Source organism: Moschus berezovskii, chromosome 14 (genome assembly GCF_049115385.1).
Source record: "Moschus berezovskii isolate FMDL1 chromosome 14, NW_MosBer_1.0, whole genome shotgun sequence".
In the NCBI taxonomy this organism is placed as follows: Eukaryota; Metazoa; Chordata; class Mammalia; order Artiodactyla; family Moschidae; genus Moschus; species Moschus berezovskii.
Window position 1 is genome coordinate 59,453,472 of NC_142473.1, and position 19,437 is coordinate 59,472,908.

The window sequence follows — 19,437 nt, forward strand, 5'->3', positions numbered from 1 at the left end:
CTGTGCACTAACATATGCATCCCCTTCTGAGTCTTAGTTTCCCTGAGTGACTAAGATGAACTCTGACCTCAATTCTGAGGTCACATTAGTTGAGAACTTCAATGGCAGTTCCTACTCAGTCAGCCCTAACCGTGGCATGGAATCGGGGCTCCGTAAATTTCAATTCAACAATTGAAAGAATCTGGGAATTCCCTAGGAGTCCAGTGGTTAGGACTCTGCACTTTCACTGTCAGGGCCCGGGTTCAACCCCTGGTAGGGGAACTAACATCCCTCAAGCTACTCAATGTGGAAAAAACACAACACAAAAACAGTTGAAAGATTCCATTTAATCTTTTTCTCAGTGCTTCCACCCCTAACCAGAAGGGCTGGTCAAAAGCTCACCTTTGATCCCCAGCTTGGCCCCCAGCTCTGCTGTCCTGTGCCCCCTTCCCAGATGGTGGCTCAGATGGGCCAGAGAATGGCATGCTGCCTCTTCCTTCCTAAGCAGTCAACTCCAACTTACCACCTCTGGCCTGTTCTGTGGGAAACAAAGGTTATATTATATAAAGAAACAAGGCAGACCAGCCAGAGAAGGAAGGCCACACATGAGGAGTGAATGGTCTTATGCATCTGCAAGAAGAAAAGGTGGGGTCAAGCCTCTGATGAGGAGAATTCTGGGTTCCTAGATCTGGGACACAGGTCATTAGTGAGGGACAGGATGTAAGGTGGGACAGGATGATAGTGTAGGACCAGAACTGTGAACCCCCACACTTGGAGTGGGAAAATAAGTCTTCTCCCTCCATAAGCTAATCACAGCAATAACTGTAAATGTGGGGCACTTCAAGAATGTACATTTGGGTCCAAGCTTAGCCAAACCCTTTTCAGTGCCTGTGGACAAGTCACATCCCCCACAAACCTTAGTTTTGCTATCAGGGAAACAAACATTACAACACGAAGCTTGAGTCTTGGGAGTGGAACAGATACAATGAGATAATTAGCCATTTCACATACTGTGAGAAATGGTTGGCAGGGAGGAGATGTAAGCAAGAGTCAGGTCATAAATGTGCCCAGCATCTCATGATGGCCTATCTAACACTATGAAGTGAGTGCTATAGGGTCCTAAGAGAAGCAGGAATCAAGAGCAGGGGATTGAGAGAGGGAGTGATGGTTTCCACCAGGGGAAGAGGGAGGAAGTGGCAGGTGGGTGGTGCCATGAAGGAAGGGCTGGATTTGCCAGGAGAAAAGTAGCTGCCTGCTACAGTTTTCTACTGCTTGTATTGAACCACTGTCGACCTTAGTGGCTGAAAGCAGCAAGGATTTACTATGTCCACATCTCTGTGGGTGGCTGGGTGGTTCTTAGTCTTAACCCAGGCTCTCCTGCAGCTGAGTTCAGTGGTGGGGTGGCTGAAGCTGGGGGTAGCTGGGGGACCTGACTGACTGACCTCTTCTTGCAGGTGGGCATAGGGCCCCTCTTTCTCTAGTGATCTGACTTTTCACATTAATGGTGGCTGGTTTCCAAAGGATGAGAGCAAGGCTGCAACATCTCCTAAGTCCTCTAGGCATGACTTGCACAATTTTGCTTGTGTCTGTCAAAGCAAGTCCTGAGGCTGATCTAGATTCAAAGGGAGAGGAATAGGCTTCTTCTCTGTGTGGCAGGAACAGCAAGTCATGATCAGAAGGGTGGGACACAGGTAGTGACACTTGGGCCCCTCTTTGAAAACAGTTTACCAATAAGTGTACGTGGAAAACTGCCAGGCCCCCTTCTCCCACATCACCTGGCCCTCCCTGAGTGTGACCATGACAAAGCCCTACTTTACCCTGAGGGTCTCAGCTCCATTCCCCATTGGTGCCCATCCCCATCCTGCTTGTTCCTTCTAAGGCTCTCCATTGCTCCTGGAACTTGTATCAGCCTGGATCCCAGCATGGACCAGTTGCCATGTTGCAGTTAGGATAATGTAAGGCGATTTGGGGCTTCCCTGGTGGCTCAGTGGTAAAGAATATGCCTGCAATGCGGGAGACCTGGGTTCAATTCCTGAGCCGAAAAGATTTCCTGGAGAAGACAATGGCTACCCACTCCAGTATTCCTGCCTGGAGAATTCTGTGGACAGTGGAGCCTGTCGGGCTCCAGCCCATGGAATCACAAAGAGTCAGAGTTGACTGCGGGACTGATATTAACACTTAATAATGAAATCTCTCTAAGGCAATTTTAACTAAGGAACAATTCTCTGAGGAGTGTGCAGGAGGTGGGAAAGCACACAAGATCGTGCAGTTATCCAAGGCTGTGGCAGAGGTAAAAGGCTACTACCATCCTGAAACCTAGAAGGACAAGAGGAGGCAGCAGGGGCCTGAAACTGAAATGCAGGGGCCAGGTTGGTGGAGGAACACAGGAGCACCCTGATCCTGCAGGGAAAGAGCCTTCCCACCCCACTCTCCTCCCTCCATTGCCTGCCAAGTCTCCTGATTGCCTGAACCCATGGGGAAGCTAGAGTGTACCCAGGCCCTTGGGATACAGTCTATGGAGTGGTCTCTCTGCAGAAAGCAGGGTGGACACGTGTGGAGAGTAGGTCTGAAGGTGTCAACGGAAGACAGAAGGTGTACGCATCCAAGCCTGAGCTTCTTTTCCCACCATCCCCAGCCTCCACCATCTCACCCAGGTCTCCATCCTCCTCCTCCTCCTCCTCCTCCTCCTCCTCCCTTGGCCTTCAGCTCCCCTTGAATGGATGAGATAGCAGTTTCCACTGGGTTCGCAAGACTTTCTCTTCCTCTGCTGTTGCCTCAGCACCCTGGGTTCTCACTGGCCTGGAGGGGAGGCCCCAGTGCTGTGCAACAGTGCTCCTGCCTCCAGGGCTTCCCTCCAGCTAGCCTGCACACAGCACCTGAGTCTTCTCCTCAAATAAAACCCAGCCTGTAAATGATCTCTGTGTGTCAGTTCAGTTCAGTTCAGTCGCTCAGTCGCGTCCAACTCTTTGCGACCCCATGAATCACAGCACACCAGGCCTCCCTGTCCATCACCAACTCCTGGAGTTCACTCAAACTCATGTCCACCAAGTCGGTGATGCCATCCAGCCATCTCATTCTCTGTCGTCCCCTTCTCCTCCTGCCCCCAATCCCTCCCAGCATCAGAGTCTTTTCCAGTGAGTCAACTCTTCACATGAGGTCAGGATATGCCTAAACTCTGCCTCAGCCTGGCATTCGAGGCCCTTTCAAACCTGTCCCACAAGCCTGCCCAGTTTCATCTCCTGGATCCTCTCCCCTCCAGCCCACTCTTGCCTGCCCCGCACACTCAGTCTTACAGAACATGTGCTGCTCACACAGGCTGCGTCTTAGGACCTGCTGATCCCTTTCCCTGGACCCTCTGTTTCCTCCACTTGGTCAAATAAAGGACACCTCCGTTGTCAAACCTCAGCACACTCCACCCACCTTCAAATCCAACTCTCCCACACCACTGCCCTCAGTCCCAGTTAGTTACCCATCTTGTGAGCTGACTTGTGGTGAAAGGACCAGGGCCACTAGTGGGTGAGTGGATGCCATGCTCCCAGGGGACTGGACCCTGAGGCCAGACCACATCCTTATTGCCCCCGGCACCCACCCAGCCCCTACACAAGACCTAGGCACTTCAGCATCCCCAGTGAAAGTGCGAAGTTGCATAAATGACTCACATGGCACCTCCTCTCGGGCCTCACAGGCCAGACCTGGGGAGCGGTGAGGGAGAGACCAGTACTAGACTCTCGGGTGATTAAATTGGTTCTCTGTTGGTTTAGATCTAATGTTCCAAAACTAAGCTGCTTTTACACAACCAACATTTACTGTCTCACAGTTTCTGAAGGTCAGTGTTGTGGAGTTGCTAGGCTGTGGGTCTGAGCACAGGTGTCTCATAAGGAGGCAGCCAAGCTGTTGAAGGGGCTACATTCTCAGAGCCTTGAGTGGGGCTGGAGGATCCACTTCCAGGCTTGCTCTTTGACTACTGGCTGCAGGCATCTATGCATCACATGTTAGGTTTTCCGTGGGGTTTTCCATGGGGCTGCCAACTGTCAATGACTGCTTCTCTCAGAGTAAACGAATCACAAGGAAGAGAGAGAAAGAGACATAGAGACAGGGAAAAGACACAAAAAGAAGCCACACTGCCCTCTATGAGCTAACTAACCTGAATCACTCACCATCAATTCAGCCTCTGTATTCTATTTGATGCCTGGCTCTAAGTCTAGCCCACCCTCCACATGAGAGTTCGATAACATGCAGATGAAGTCACTGTGGGCGTCTTGTAGGCCCATGAGCCCTCAGAGACTGGATTAGGCAACCCCAATGCTGTGGGTGTTGCAGGAGGCTGTCTGCCAGGAAGACGCAGGCTGAGATGCCCACACAGCAGGGCCCCAGGTTGGGCAAAGGTCAGAGGTGGGAATCATGACTGTGAGTCCAGGCCTGGCCAGGATGCAGTAGAAGGTGACCATCGGACTTAGGGAGCCTGGATGGGGAATGAGGGATGGGGGAAGCCAGGGAGTCTGGACAGAAGGATTTTCCCCCTTGTACACAATAATGTTGGAAGCTCTTAGATGGCCTCAGTCACACAAGGAGGGAGCAGTGAGATTGATCTCAGAGGAGGGCTGCCTGGAGAGGTAACTGAACAGGAACACCCATATTGGACTCTGTGTGGACAGAGTGTCCTTTCATGTGTTCAGCACTGATGCTGGGCTGTTTGTTAAGCAGTCGGCCTCCCCAAGGATACAGCAATCCAGGAGCTGCAGAGCAAGAGTCCAGTACTATACAGCACCTGCTCCCTGACACCCCCTCAGTGTCCCCAGCTTGCCCAAGAGGCTTTGCCCTTGTGAGAATATCTCCCACCAGCACACAGGCAGACTCACACAACCCAAGGAGCACAAGAGATGTCAGGTGTGGTAGAAAGACTCAGAGGCCCTCAGGGTTGGGCAGAGCTGGAGTCCCCTCCAGAAATCAAGCTTCCCTTCGACCTGGAAGAAGTTCTCAAACATCATTTCTCACAAGGCACAAAGGGTGTGCTGGGGCCAAGCCTGGTGACACTGCTTGATGGTGACAAATGGGACAAAGGTCAGCCAGCACAGCTCTACCACCAGCCACATGGCCTGAACCAACCTTACCCTCTCAGGAGGACTGGGCTTTGCTAGAGATCAGGAGGAGGCAGAGGTGGGAGCATGGGAGCTGCTGAGAGAGCAAAGGCAGAGAGGAGGAGAGGACAGAGCACATGTGGGCGAGACTTCCTGGTTAAGGTCAGGGTCAAGTGAGGTTTACGGAACAGGAGGCTGAGGTTTAGGCCTTTGTGCAGCGAAGTTCTATCGAGATAGAAGGGGGCAAGGCAGATGGGGTCCCTGAGGATGCCTGGTCTACTGTCTGGGGTCTGCCTCCCGTCCAGGGGTCAGGAATTCATCCCCAGGTTGGGAGGAGCCCTGGGAGGTGCTTGAGCTGGAGCAGGTCATGGACCAGATGGAGGGGCAGTGGATGCCTCAGGCTGGACTGAGTATCTGTCTTAGTGACCCCACAGCAGGGCAGAGTTAGCTCCTGAGCCACTGTCTAAGAACCTCCTACCTACTAGAGTCCACATGGTTGCTTCACGGCCGCACGATGTCACTTTTACCAATGGTTGGCAGGGCCGTGCTCCCTCCTGAGGCTCTCAGGGAGAATCTGTTTCCTTGCATTTTCCAGCTTCGAGAGCTACATGGGTTTCTTGGCTCATGGCTCTTTCTCCATCTTCAAAGCCAGATAAGAAGCATCTTCAAATCTCTTTCCCATTTTCACGTTACCTTCTCCTTCCTTGTTGCTGTTTGTAGTTCTTGTTTAGTTGTTCAGTCATGTCCAACTCTTTTGTGACCCCATAGACTGTAGTCCCCATAGATTGTAGACTATAATCAAGATTGCCGGGAGAAATATCAATAACCTCAGATATGCACTTGACACCACCCTTATGGCAAAAAGTGCAGAAGAACTAAACAACCTCTTGATGAAAGTGAAATAGGAGAGTGAAAAAGCTGGCTTAAAACTCAACATTCAAAAAACCAAGGTCATGGCATCCAGTCCCATCACTTCATGGCAAATAGATGGGGAAGCAGTGAAATATTTTATTTTTGGAAGCTCCAAAGTCACTGCATATGGTGACTACAGCCATGAAATTAAAAGACGCTTGCTCCTTGGAAGAAAAGCTATGACCAACCTAGAGAGCATACTAAAAAGCAGAGATATTACTTTGCCAACAAAGGTCCATCTAGTCAAAGCCATGGTTTTTCCAGTAGTCAGGTATGGATGTGAGGATTGGACTATAAAGAAAGCTGAACACCAAAGAAATGATGCTTATGAATTGTGGTGTTGGAGAAGACTCTTGAGAGTCCCTTGGACTGCAAGGAGATCCAACCAGTCCATCCTAAAGAAGATCAGTCCTGAATATTCACTAGAAGGACTGATGTTGAAGCTGAAACTCTTTGTCCACCTGATGCGAAGAACTGACTCATTGGAAAAGACCCTGATGCTGGGAAAGATGGAAGGCAGGAGGAGATGGGGATGACAGAGGATGAGATGGTTGGACGGCATCACTGACTCAATGGACATGAGCTTGAGCAAGCTCTGGGAGTTGGTGATGGACAGGGAAGCCTGGCGTGCTGCAGTCCATGGGGTCACAAAGAGTCAGACACGACTGAGCAACTGAACTGAACTGACTGAGACGGTAGCCTGCCACACTACCTTGTCCACAGGATTCTCCAGGTAAGAATACTAGAGTGGGTTGCCATTTCCTTCTCCAGAGGATCTTCCCAACCCAGGGATAGAACTTGCTACTCTTGCATTGGCAGGCAGATTCTTTACCACTGAGCCATAAGGAAGTGATCTAGTCAAATCTCTGTTTCTTTCTTACACTGATACATGCGATTCATTTAGAGCCCATCCAGATACTCCAGGATAATCTACTCATCTAAGGATCCTTAATTTAATCACATATGCAAAGACCCATTTTCTCTTCAGTTAAGGTAATAGTCACAAGGCTAGGGATTATGACATGGATATCTTTTGAGGTGGCTCCATTTTTACTCCTAATAGATGGCAAGCAAGTTGTTCATTCTCTTGAAGCCTCAAATTCCTCATCAGGAAAAGTTAGGCATGAAATCTATGTAAATATGGAGGCCTGACCTGCCCTGGACCATCAGCTGGGGAAATCAGAAGCCTGAAGAGCATCTTTTCCCCATGTGCCCCTGCTCCCAATGTTAGCCAGAGATCATGGCAAGGATACAGTTGTATAAGGAAAGGATCCCCAGCTGGGAATCCTGAGACCTGTATTCAAATACCTGCTCTTGCAACATGACCTCACAGGTTACTTTCCATATCTGGAATATTTTGCTTTCCTAAGAAAGTCATGTATGTTAGTCCTGCCCTGGGAGAATGCTGGGCAGGGGCCTCTTTGGTCCCTGTTATCCTGAGATATTATGATTACAAACCTTCACATTTGTGGGATCTTCCTGTTGCTAAGGGATCTCAGTCCCTGCTGGCAGCAAGGTTAATTTTCATTGATTCCCATGGATGTGGTGACATCTCTCAAAGTATGACAGGCTGGAGGATGTCCATTGTGGTGGGACTAGAGACCCTCCCAGTTTCTCACTTGCTTCTGCCCAGTCCGCCTGGTGTAGACCAGAGTGAGCAAACTATGGTCAGTTGTTGAACAACCTGTGAGCTAAGAATAACTTGTGCAGGTGAACATTTGCCATCACTTGATTGTAGGGAACACTGACTGAACCCCAGTTAAGTGAACATCATCCTCTGAAGTTTCTGCCCTTCTCAATAGTAGACCTCTAGTACAAAAAACTCCCAGGGACGGGGGAGCCTGGTGGGCTTCCGTCTATGGGGTCACACAGAGTCGGACACGACTGAAGTGACTTAGCAGCAGCAGCAGCAGCAGCAGCAGTACAAAAAAAAAGAAAACTGTATTGAATTACTTTGAATACTATGTATTATAATTTAGAGAACATTTCTTCCTCTCTTATTATATGAGTATCTATGTAAAGTCCTTCCTGGGCTCTTATGTTATAAAACCTCCTCCAGCCCCACTAATCAGCTGACCGACATTCCACTCAAATCAGTCTCAAGCCATCCCCAGATCCACCCTGCACTTGGAGCCATAAGGACCTCCCAGTGCAGGTCTGACACCATCAGTCCCCTGATGAAAACTGCCCAGTGGATTCTCCGAGTTCTTAGGATGTCTCTGGTCCCTTGGCCTGCTTACCGCCCTTTGCATCATGGGCTCTGCCTTCCTCACCAACTACTCCCTACCCTCCTCCAGCCTTGCTGAGCTTTCTCCAGTTCCCTAGGGCATCATGCTTCCCTTAGTGCCAGCATTCTGCAGAGACTGTTTCCTCTGCAGGAAAGCCCTTTTACCCAAATCCCATTTATCTTGGTCTCTCAGGAGTGCTTTCAGACACTGCCTCCTCCAGAAAGATTTCCCTGATCCCACCTCCTGACGTCCATCAGGTCTCTTCTCTGGGCTTCCACAGTCCCGTGATTCCTTTCAGCAGTGCACTGTCCAATCTTTTTAAATATCTATGACTTCCATCAGCCAGGGAGGCCTTTGGAGAAGGGGTCACTTTGATTATGAACTGATGGCCTTGCTTCCCACTGGCCATATTTCTGCTGGCCCCTGACATTTGGGGAAGACACGAGTTACATGTCAGGGATGGGGGTGCATGTCAGGAGCCTTGTTTCACCCTTACCCTGTATGCAGAGCCTCATTTGTAGAATGAGGTCGAGGGTCTGGACTGTGTTAGTCTTCTCAGGTGGCACGCAGTGGTAAAGAATCTGCCTGTGAATTCAGGAGATGCAAGAGACTTGAGTTTGATCCCTGGGGAAAATGGCAACCCACTCTAGTATTCTAGCCTGGGTGGGCTACAGTCCATGGGATTGGAAAAAGTTGGACATGACTGAACTACTGAGCACTGGACTGCACGATCTGGGCCACTCATGCTAAAAGTCACCTTTCTGTGAAAGCTGCTAGCAGCCTGGTTCTGCACCCTGGCCCAGCCCCTACCTCCCCCTCCCTTGAGAGTCAGGAAGAAACAAGATGGCCATACTTTAGGTGTGAGCTCAGGAATATGCATGTGGAACAGATTGTGAAAGTCTATGGGTATGTTTCTTCACAAGGATATGTTTCTTCACTGAGGCTCATGTAATTGTCTGAACACACCCCAGCATGAGTCTGGGTTAGCAAATCTGTGTGCACCATTGCCCAGCCTCCACAAACACACAAATGTGTTCCTGGATCGTGTATTTGATTGCACAGAGCTGAGTGCATGGATCTGTGCATCTGCAAAGTGAGAGTTGAGATGGTGGAGGAGGGTTAAGACCCTTAGTCCTGTCAAACTGTGACATTCTGCTACCTGGGGCTCCTCTGATGCTATACCCTCCAATCTCATTCCAAAGCTCCACCTCACCTGCAGCTTCAGGTTCCCAGATATCAGTGTCCTGTCCATCCAGGGCTGTTGGGGAAGACCTGGGGTCCTGAAACATAAGGATGAATCCTGAAGACAGTGAGAGGACACTGTGGTTGCTCCACCAGATTCCCGTCACCCTGACTCTGAACCCATTCTGGGCTTCAAGGGGGCAAAACTGGGAGACACTTGAGGTGAAATGGACAAAATCTAGTCCTTCCTTCCTCAGAGGAGGCCTTGTACGGTAGAAAAGCCTCCATTCCAGAATACAGGACTCTTGATCACAAAGGCACCTGTGCCATTGTCTGGCTGAGTAACTCCAGAGAGTCAACTGACACCCTGAGGGCCTCAGTGTCCCAGTCTATGAAGCCAGCAAAGGAGCACAGTGAATATGTAATTCAGAGCACAGGATTCAAGCTGCAAACCCACCTATGCCTGTGACACTCTCTCAGAACGAAGGAACCAGCAGCTCATTTCCTCAGCAGATGCATTTCCCTGTGTCCCTGGAGATGCCTGAGGACCGACCTCAGGCTTGTGAGGATGACAGTGGGTAATCACAGAACCTTAGGCAGTCCTGCCCACAGTCAGCTTTGGGGACTGGTGACAATTTTTGTTCGTGTTATGGACCATAACAGTGTTGTGTAACTGACTTGTCGATGTGTTCTTGTTGACTTAACACAACCACCTTAACCTTGTAAAACCAGAGGACTTTGCCCAAAGGATACAACATCTGGTGGAAGGAGAGTTAAAAGGGTTTCCTTCCTTTCTGTCCAACTAGTCCCACCTCTCGGAGAAGGCAATGGCAAGCCACTCCAGTACTCTTGCCTAGAAAATCCCATGGATGGAGGAGCCTGGTAGGCTGCAGTCCGTGGGGTCGCTAAGGGTCGGACACGACTGAGTGACTTCACTTTCACTTTTCACTTTCATACATTGGAGAAGGAAATGGCAACCCACTCCAGTGTTCTTGCCTGGAGAATCCCAGGGACGGGGGAGCCTGGTGGGCTTCCGTCTATGGGGTCACACAGAGTCGGACATGACTGAAGTGACTTAGCAGCAGCAGCAGCAGCCCCACCTCTAATGCTGCGTTGGCTTCAGAAAAGAAAAAACAAGAAACAGATTTTCCAGGAGCTCCAGGCCAGGGCTGGGGCCTAGCAGGTCCTCAAGGGCAGGTGGACTAATAGGGTGAGGATGGTGTGTGTGTGAGTATCTGACAGAATTCGCTGTAGGACACAGCCCAACCGTGTTTCCTATACTCTTTCTGAAGTGAATAGAAATGACACAGGTTTAACTTTGTGTTGTTTTTCATGGCCTAAAATGTAATTGATCTTGTCAAATTTCTTTCCAATCTTTCAAATTCTTGTAAAATATAAGTAACCTAAAATTTACTATCTAAACCACTTTGAAGTATACAGTTCAGTGGCATTAAGTACACTTACATAATTGCAGCCCTCGCCACCATCCATCTCTAGAACTCTTTTCATCTTATAAAATTGAACTCTGTATGCATTATATAAACAATCCTTATTACTAGCTTAGTGATGGGCATGAGATCCACATTGGATCAATTGGAGGAAATCCTAGACTTTAGCTGGAACTACCTGTAAAGAGTCACTCTCTGTTTTACTGAACTGTTACATGGGAGACCATGAGGCTACTGTTGGTAGTGACCATCTTTCCTGTCACTGGGGGAGGCCACATGCTTAAGGTTGGAGCAAACTCAGAGAAAATCAGACGAGGATGCAGGATTCCAGTGATGTCTTGGGGAAGACTGCAGTTGATTCCCAGAACCCGTTCTCTCTTTCTGCCTTTTAGGAACAGAAGCCTCCACGTTTTAGATGGGCTGTTAGTTGTCCAATGAGAAACAACATTTTCCATCTTCCCTGCAGCGAAGAGCAATTGTATGCACTTCCAGGCCACTTCCTTAAAGAAGGTGTTTAGGTACAACTTTCTCTTTCTCCTCCCCTAGCATAGAATGTGAACATGGTAGACTTACATTTCCATCTGGAGGTTAAGGAGACTATGAAATGGTGGATAAGAATGTTCTAGTATCAGGGTTTAGCCTTGGGTCTGAGAGGACAGAGAAGAACTGAGCTCTCTCAGTAACCTTGGACCACCTGCCTGCTTCTGCACTGTAGTGTGAGAAAGAATTACACTTTTCTTTTGTCTGAACCACTGCTCTGAGGTCTCTGTTCAGTTTTTTAGTCATCTGAGCACATGGATCTGGTCATGCTTGAACTAATTTGAGGTACATGAAAACAGTGTGGAACTAAGTGATACATGTAAAATGGCAGGGAGTGAACAGAGTTAAAGTATTCTAAAGTCCTTAGTTGTTTGTGAGGAGAGTAGATGTATTGATTAACCTATTAACCTGAAAATTTACATTAACTAAAGATACACATTGAAAGAAAGAAAAGGTATCAGACAGCTTTACTAAAGGTTAGAAAAGGCACAAAACAAAGAAAAATGACAAATAATAAATAGAATGTAAGGTGGTAATAATATTTCCAAATATGTTAGCAATTGGATAAATGCAAAAGATAAAAATTTTCTTGTTAAAAGAGAATGTCAGTGGCAAAAAAACACTTAAGTAAAATTAAATGTAGGTACACATCACTTTCAGGAGACATATTTAAACACAATGACACATAAATATGGGAGAAATGATAGAAAAGGTGTAGTAGGTAAATATTAACTAAAAGGACTTTGAGACTATTATATTAACATCAGACTAAATTGATCTTAAAGCAAAAAGAATTACTGGGGATAAAAACGAGTGGTCATCATATAAAAATAATTCACCTGAAATATATGACATATTTTTGATCTAACAATATAACTTCAAAATATATAAAACAAAATTAGGTAAAATTTTAAGAAAAAATGCACAAATTCATTAACATTATCACAGAGATTAAAAAAAACACTTGTGAGTCACTGGTTAAATAAACATATAAAATATTGTTAGAAATGTAGAAGATTTAAATGATCAGTAAGCTTGATTTAATGGACCCTGAATATCCAACCAGTCCATTCTAAAGGAGATCAATTCTGGGTGTTCATTGGAGGGACTGATGCTAAAGCTGAAACTGCAATACTTTGGCCACCTCATGCGACGAGTTGACTCACTGGAAAAGACTCTGATGCTGGGAAAGGTTGGGGGCGGGAGGAGAAGGGGACGACGGAGAATGAGATGGCTGGATGCCATCACCGACTCTGTGGACATGAGTTTGAGTGTACTCCGGGAGTTGGTGATGGACAGGGAGGCCTGGTGTGCTGTGATTCATGGGGTCGCGGAGAGTCGGACACGACTGAGCGACTGAACTGAACTGAACTGAACTGAACTGAATATAACTAGAGGATACATGTTGTATCAAGCAGAAAAACTGTAAAAATCAACTATATACTAGGCCAATAAACTAACATAAACAAGTACCAAAGACTAATACAAATCATTTTTCTGATCACAAATCTTCACATATTTAGAAATTCTTTTAAAATTTTATTTTAGGTTTTAATTGGAGGCTAATTACTTTACAATATTGTATTGGTTTTGCCATACATTGACATGAATCTGCTGTGGGTGTACATGTGTTCCCCATCTTGAACCCACCTCCCACCTCCCTCCCCATCCCATCCCACTGGGTCATCCCAGTGCACCAGCCCCGAGCATCCTGTATCATGCATTGAACCTGGACTGGCGATTCGTTTCACATATGATAATATACATGTTTCAATGCCATTCTCCCAAATCATCCCACCCTTGCCCTCTCCCACAGAGTCCCAAAGACTGTTCTATACACCTGTGTCTCTTTTGCTGTCTCTCATACAGTGTTGTCATTACCATCTTTCTAAATTCCATATATATGTGTTAGTATACTGTATTGGTGTTTTTCTTTCTGGCTTACTTCACTCTGTATAATAGCTCCAGTTTCATCCACCTCATTAGAACTGATTCAAATGTATTCTTTTTAATGGCTGAGTAATACTCCATTGTGCATGTGTACCACAGCTTTCTTATCCATTCATCTACTGATGGACATCTAGGTTGCTTCCATGTCCTAGCTATTATAAACAGTGCTGCGATGAACATTGGGGTACACGTGTCTCTTTCAATTCTGGTTTCCTTGGTGTGTATGCCCAGCAGTGGGATTGCTGGGTCATATGGCAGTTCTATTTCCAGCTTTTTAAGGAATCTCCACTGTTCTCCATAGTGGCTGTACTAGTTTGCATTCCCACCAACAGTGTAAGAGGGTTCCTTTTTCTCCACACCCTCTCCAGCATTTATTGCTTATAGACTTTTGGATAGCAGCCATTCTGACTGGCGTGAAATGGTACCTCATTGCGGTTTTGATTTGCGTTTCTATGATAATGAGTGATGTTGAGCATATTTTCATGTGTTTGTTAGCTATCTGTATGTCTTCTTTAGAGAAATGTCTGCTGAGTTCTTTGGTCCACTTTTTGACTGGGTCGTTTATTTTTCTGGAATTGAGCTGCAGGAATTGCTTGTATATTTTTGAGATTAATTCTTTGTCCATTGCTTCATTTGCTATTATTTTCTCCCATTCTGAAGGCTGTCTTTTCACCTTGCTTATAGTTTCCTTTATTGTGCAGAAGCTTTTAATTTTAATCAGGTCCCATTTGTTTATTTTTGCTTTTATTTCCAATATTCTGGGAGGTGGGTCATAGAGGATCCTGCTGTGGTTTGTGTCAGAGAGTGTTTTGCCTATGTTTTCCTCTAGGAGTTTTATAGTTTCTGGTCTTACATTTATATCTTTAATCCATTTTGACTTTATTTTTGTGTATGGTGTTAGAAAGTGTCCTAGTTTCATTCTTTTGCAAGTGGTTGACCAGTTTTCCCAGCACCACTTGTTAAAGAGATTGTCTTTTCTCTATTGTATACTCTTGCCTCCTTTGTCAAAGATAAGGTGTCCATAGGTGAGTGGATTTTTCTCTGGGCTTTCTATTTTGTTCCATTGATCTATATTTCTGTCTTTGTGCCAGTACCATATTGTCTTGACGACTGTGGCCTCGTAGTAGAGCCTGAAGTCAGGCAGGTTGATTCCTCCAGTTCCATTCTTCTTTCTCAAGATTGCTTTGGCTATTCGAGGTTTTTTGTATTTCCATACAAATTGTGAAATTATTTGTTCTAACTTTGTGAAAAATACCATTGGTAGCTTGATAGGGATTGCATTGAATCTATAGATTACTTTGGGTAGTATACTCATTTTCATGATGTTGATTCTTCTGATCCATGAACACGGTATATTTCTCCATCTATTTGTGTCCTCTTTGATTTCTTTCACCAGTGTTCTAATAGTTTTCTATATATAGGTCTTTTGTTTCTTTAGGTAGATTTATTCTTAAGTATTTTATTCCTTTCGTTGCAATGGTGAATGGAATTTTTTCCTTAATTTCTCATTCTGTTTTCTCATTGTTAGTGTATAGGAATGCAAGGGATTTCTGTGTGTTGATTTTATATCCTGCAACTTTACTATATTCATTGATTAGCTCTAGTAATTTTCTGGTGGAGTCTTCAAGGTTTTCTGTGTAGAGGATCATGTCATCTGCAAACAGGGAGAGTTTTAATTCTTCTTTTCCAATCTGGATTCCTTTTATTTCTTTTTCTGTTCTGATTGCTGTGGCCAAAACTTCAAAAACTATGTTGAATAGTAGTGGTGAGAGTGGGCATCCTTGTCTTGTTCCTGACTTTAGGGGAAATGCTTTCAATTTCTCACCATTGAGGATAATGTTTGCTGTGGGTTTGTTATATATAGCTTTTATTATGTTGAGGTATGTTCCTTCTATTCCTGCTTTCTGGAGGGTTTTTATCATAAATGGATGTTGAATTTTGTCAAAGGCTTTCTCTGCATCTATTGAGATAATCAAAGATTAAAAATACTCCAGTGATTAGACTAAAGAAAATAGGAGGAGGCTTGGGCAAACCTAAAGAAAGTAGTTGGGGTTTAAAAAAAAAGTAAAGAAAATAGCAAGGTAATTAAATATAAAGCAACTATACATTAGAGATGGCCAGAAAGTTAAACTAAAAAAACACATGTTCCTCTAAAAGAGATAAATATCTGACAGATTCATCTAAAAAGAAAAAGAAAAAAGAAATCACACATTAAAAATTTTAGGATTATAAAGAGGGACAATTGTGGATATAGCAGAGATTTAAAGACTCATCAGCAAATAAGTAAAATTTTTCTTTTCTCCATCGAATTGCCTTTGTTCCTTTATCAAAGATCATTTGATGACATGTATGTGGGCCTATTTTGGGGCTCTCTAGTCTGTTCCATTGATCTATTTGTCTCTTCTTTTACCAAACCCATCCTGTCTTATCTATAGCTGGACCAGAACAGTCAAGACGTGTGGTAAAATAAGTGTAATATTAATGTAATTGAAACTTCATAGTAGAAAGTGATAACAGAGCAGATGAAGTGTTTTTGGCATGGTCTCAACATTTTCCAAAAATAATGAAAGATATAAGATCATAGATCCAATACTACAGAGACTATCAACAAAATAGATTTGTTTGTTTTTTTTTAATTTAGACATATTATATTAAAGCTGTCAAAAGCGAACTGAGAGTCTGCAAGGCAGTTAGATCTAAAGATATATTAAACACAGAGGAACAAAGACAAGAACTACACCTTTGAAGAGCTGAAAGGAAAATTAATTGTCAACCCAAAGTTCTCTATCCAGTGAAAATCACTTGCAAAATTAACACAAAATTATAGGTGTTTTTAGAAAAAGAAAAGCTGAGAGAATTAATTCCTAGTGAGCTGGTGCTATAAGAAACATTAAGGGAATTTCTTTGGACAGAAGCATTATGATACCAAATAAAAATCTGGGTTACACCAAAAAATTAACAACTCCACAAGTAGTAAAAATGAAGATAAATCACACTACACAAAATAAAGACCAGTAGAGAAATAACTGAAAGAGAGAAATATTAAAATCAAAGAAACTGTTTTTCTTACAAACTTCAATGAAAATAAACTTGCATTCTTTGATGAAACTAATAGTTTCCAAGGAAAAGTTATAATTTATCAAAATGACTTAAAGATTTCCTAAGTCAGACCAAGCAATCAAGCAATATCAATTAAATAAAAAGCTGATAAATAGGAATACATTAAAATTTAAAATGTTCAATTATTCAGTTCAGTCGCTCAGTTATGTCCAACTCTTTGCAACCCCATGGACTGCAGCATGCCAGGCTTCCCTGTCCACCACCAACTCCTGGAGTTTACTCAAACTCATTTCCATTGAGTTGATGATGCCATTCAACCATCTCATCCTCTGTCGTCCCCTTCTCCTCCTTCAACCATAGTCCTTCCAATAAACACTCAGGACTTATCTCCTTTAGGATGGACTAGTTGGATCTCCTTGCAGTCCAAGGGATTCTCAAGAGTCTTCTCCAACACCACAGTTCAAAAGCAGCAATTCTTCAGAGATCAGCTTTCTTTATAGTCCAACTCTCACATCCATACATGACTACTGGAAAAACCATAGCCTTGACTAGACAGACTTTGTTGGCAAAGTAATGTCTCTGCTTTTTAATATGCTTTCTAGATTGGTCATAGCTTTTCTTCCAAGGATCAAGTGTCTTTTAATTTCATGGCTGCAGTCACCATCTGCAGTGATTTTGGAGCCCAAAAAGTCTGCCACTGATTCCACTGTTCCCCCATCTATTTGCCATGAAGTGATGGAACCAGATGCCATGATCTTAGTTTTCTGAATGTTGAGCTTTAAGCCAACTTTTTCACTCTCCTCCTTCACTTTCATCAAGAGGCTCTTTAGTTCTTCTTCACTTTCTGCCATAAGGGTGGTGTCATCTGCATATCTGAGGTTATTGATATTTCTCCCAGCAATCTTGGTTCCAGCTTGTGCTTCATCCAGCCCAGTGTTTCTCATGATGTAATCTGCATATAAGTTAAATAAGCAGGGTGACACTATACAGCCTTGACGTACTCCTTTTCCTATTTGGAACCAGTCTGTTGTTCCATGTCCAGTTCTAACTACTGCTTCTTGACCTGCATACAGATTTCTCAAGAGGCAGGTCAGGAGGTCTGGTATTTCCATCTCTTTCAGAATTTTCCAGTTTGTTGTGATCCACATAGTCAAAGGCTTTGACACAGTTGATAAAGCAGAAATAGATGTTTTTCTGGAACTCTGTTGCTTTTTCCATGATCCAGCAGATGTTGGCAATATGATCTCTGGTTCCTCTGCCTTTTCTAAAACCAAATTGTCAGTGACACCTTAAAACACAAGTTAAGCAAGAATTGAGAGAAGAACCCCAGGGCTCCATGTAGTCCTCACCAGGAAAGTGAAAGTGAAAGTTGCTCAGTCATGTCCAACTCTTTATAGTCCATGGAATTCTCTAGGCCAGAATACTGGAGTTGGTAGCCTTTCCCTTCTCCAAGGGAACTTCCCAACCCAGATCTCCTGCATTTCAGGTGGATTCTTTACCAGTTGAGCTATCAGGGAAGACCCTCCCCACCATGAAGAGGAAAAAAAAAATTACACCTCACAGGTGAAGAAGACGTGAGATGTCCAAACGTTGCCTTGTTCTTGGGTCCGCTGATGGAAGGCACTGCAGGACTCAGGCACACTCACTTCTGCTCCAAGTCCTGCTCCCTTGTAGACAGCAGAACAGGCTAGCTGGTGGCTCCTTCTTCTCCATCCTCTTTCCTTAAAACAATAACACATCCCGTTTCAGTGAACACTTATACCCTATAAAGGGTGGGGGTGTGATTTTAGGTGTTTTTTTAGGAGAACAAAGAATTAATGTAAATATAATTTCTAATTTACTGTTTAAATAAAAATGTATGCAAATGAAGAAAAAAATTGGGACAAGAAATTCATAATGTACCCAACCAACAATGGTTAGTATTGGGGGGGGGGGAAGTTTTCTTCAAATTCAGAAAAAATAAAGCAAAAATACATTGTAGAAAAATGAGTAAAAATTAAGAAGGAAATTTTCACAGAGAGGAAATGCAATGAATAAAGCCAGGTTCACCTTTCGTGATGAGGAAAAGGAAATCAAGACCCCAACTAGACATCTCTAGGATTTCCTCCAATTGATCCAATGTGGATCTCATGCCCATCACTAAGCTAGTAATAAGGATTGTTTATATAATGCATACAGAGTTCAATTTTATAAGATGAAAAGAGTTCTAGAGATGGATGGTGGTGAGGGCTGCAATTATGTAAGTGTACTTAATGCCACTGAACTGTATACTTCAAAGTGGTTTAGATAGTAAATTTTAGGTTACTTATATTTTACAAGAATTTGAAAGATTGGAAAGAAATTTGACAAGATCAATTACATTTTAGGCCATGAAAAACAACACAAAGTTAAACCTGTGTCATTTCTATTCACTTCAGAAAGAGTATAGGAAACACGGTTGGGCTGTGTCCTACAGCGAATTCTGTCAGATACTCACACACACACCATCCTCACCCTATTAGTCCACCTGCCCTTGAGGACCTGCTAGGCCCCAGCCCTGGCCTGGAGCTCCTGGAAAATCTGTTTCTTGTTTTTTCTTTTCTGAAGCCAACGCAGCATTAGAGGTGGGGCTGCTGCTGCTGCTGCTAAGTCACTTCAGTCATGTCCGACTCTGTGTGACCCCATAGACGGAAGCCCACCAGGCTCCCCCGTCCCTGGGATTCTCCAGGCAAGAACACTGGAGTGGGTTGCCATTTCCTTCTCCAATGTATGAAAGTGAAAAGTGAAAGTGAAGTCACTCAGTCGTGTCCGACCCTTAGCGACCCCACGGACTGCAGCCTACCAGGCTCCTCCATCCATGGGATTTTCTAGGCAAGAGTACTGGAGTGGCTTGCCATTGCCTTCTCCGAGACACCAGCATAAGGTGTCTGAATTTATCAAGGAGGAGAGAGGATCTGCATCCATCGGACACTGACATATTCTAGGTGAGATGTAAACTGGTGCTGCTGTTTTGGAAAAACCTGCCACACTTCTCTACAGCTTGTGCAATCACATAACCCTTGACCAAGAAGTCCCTCTAGC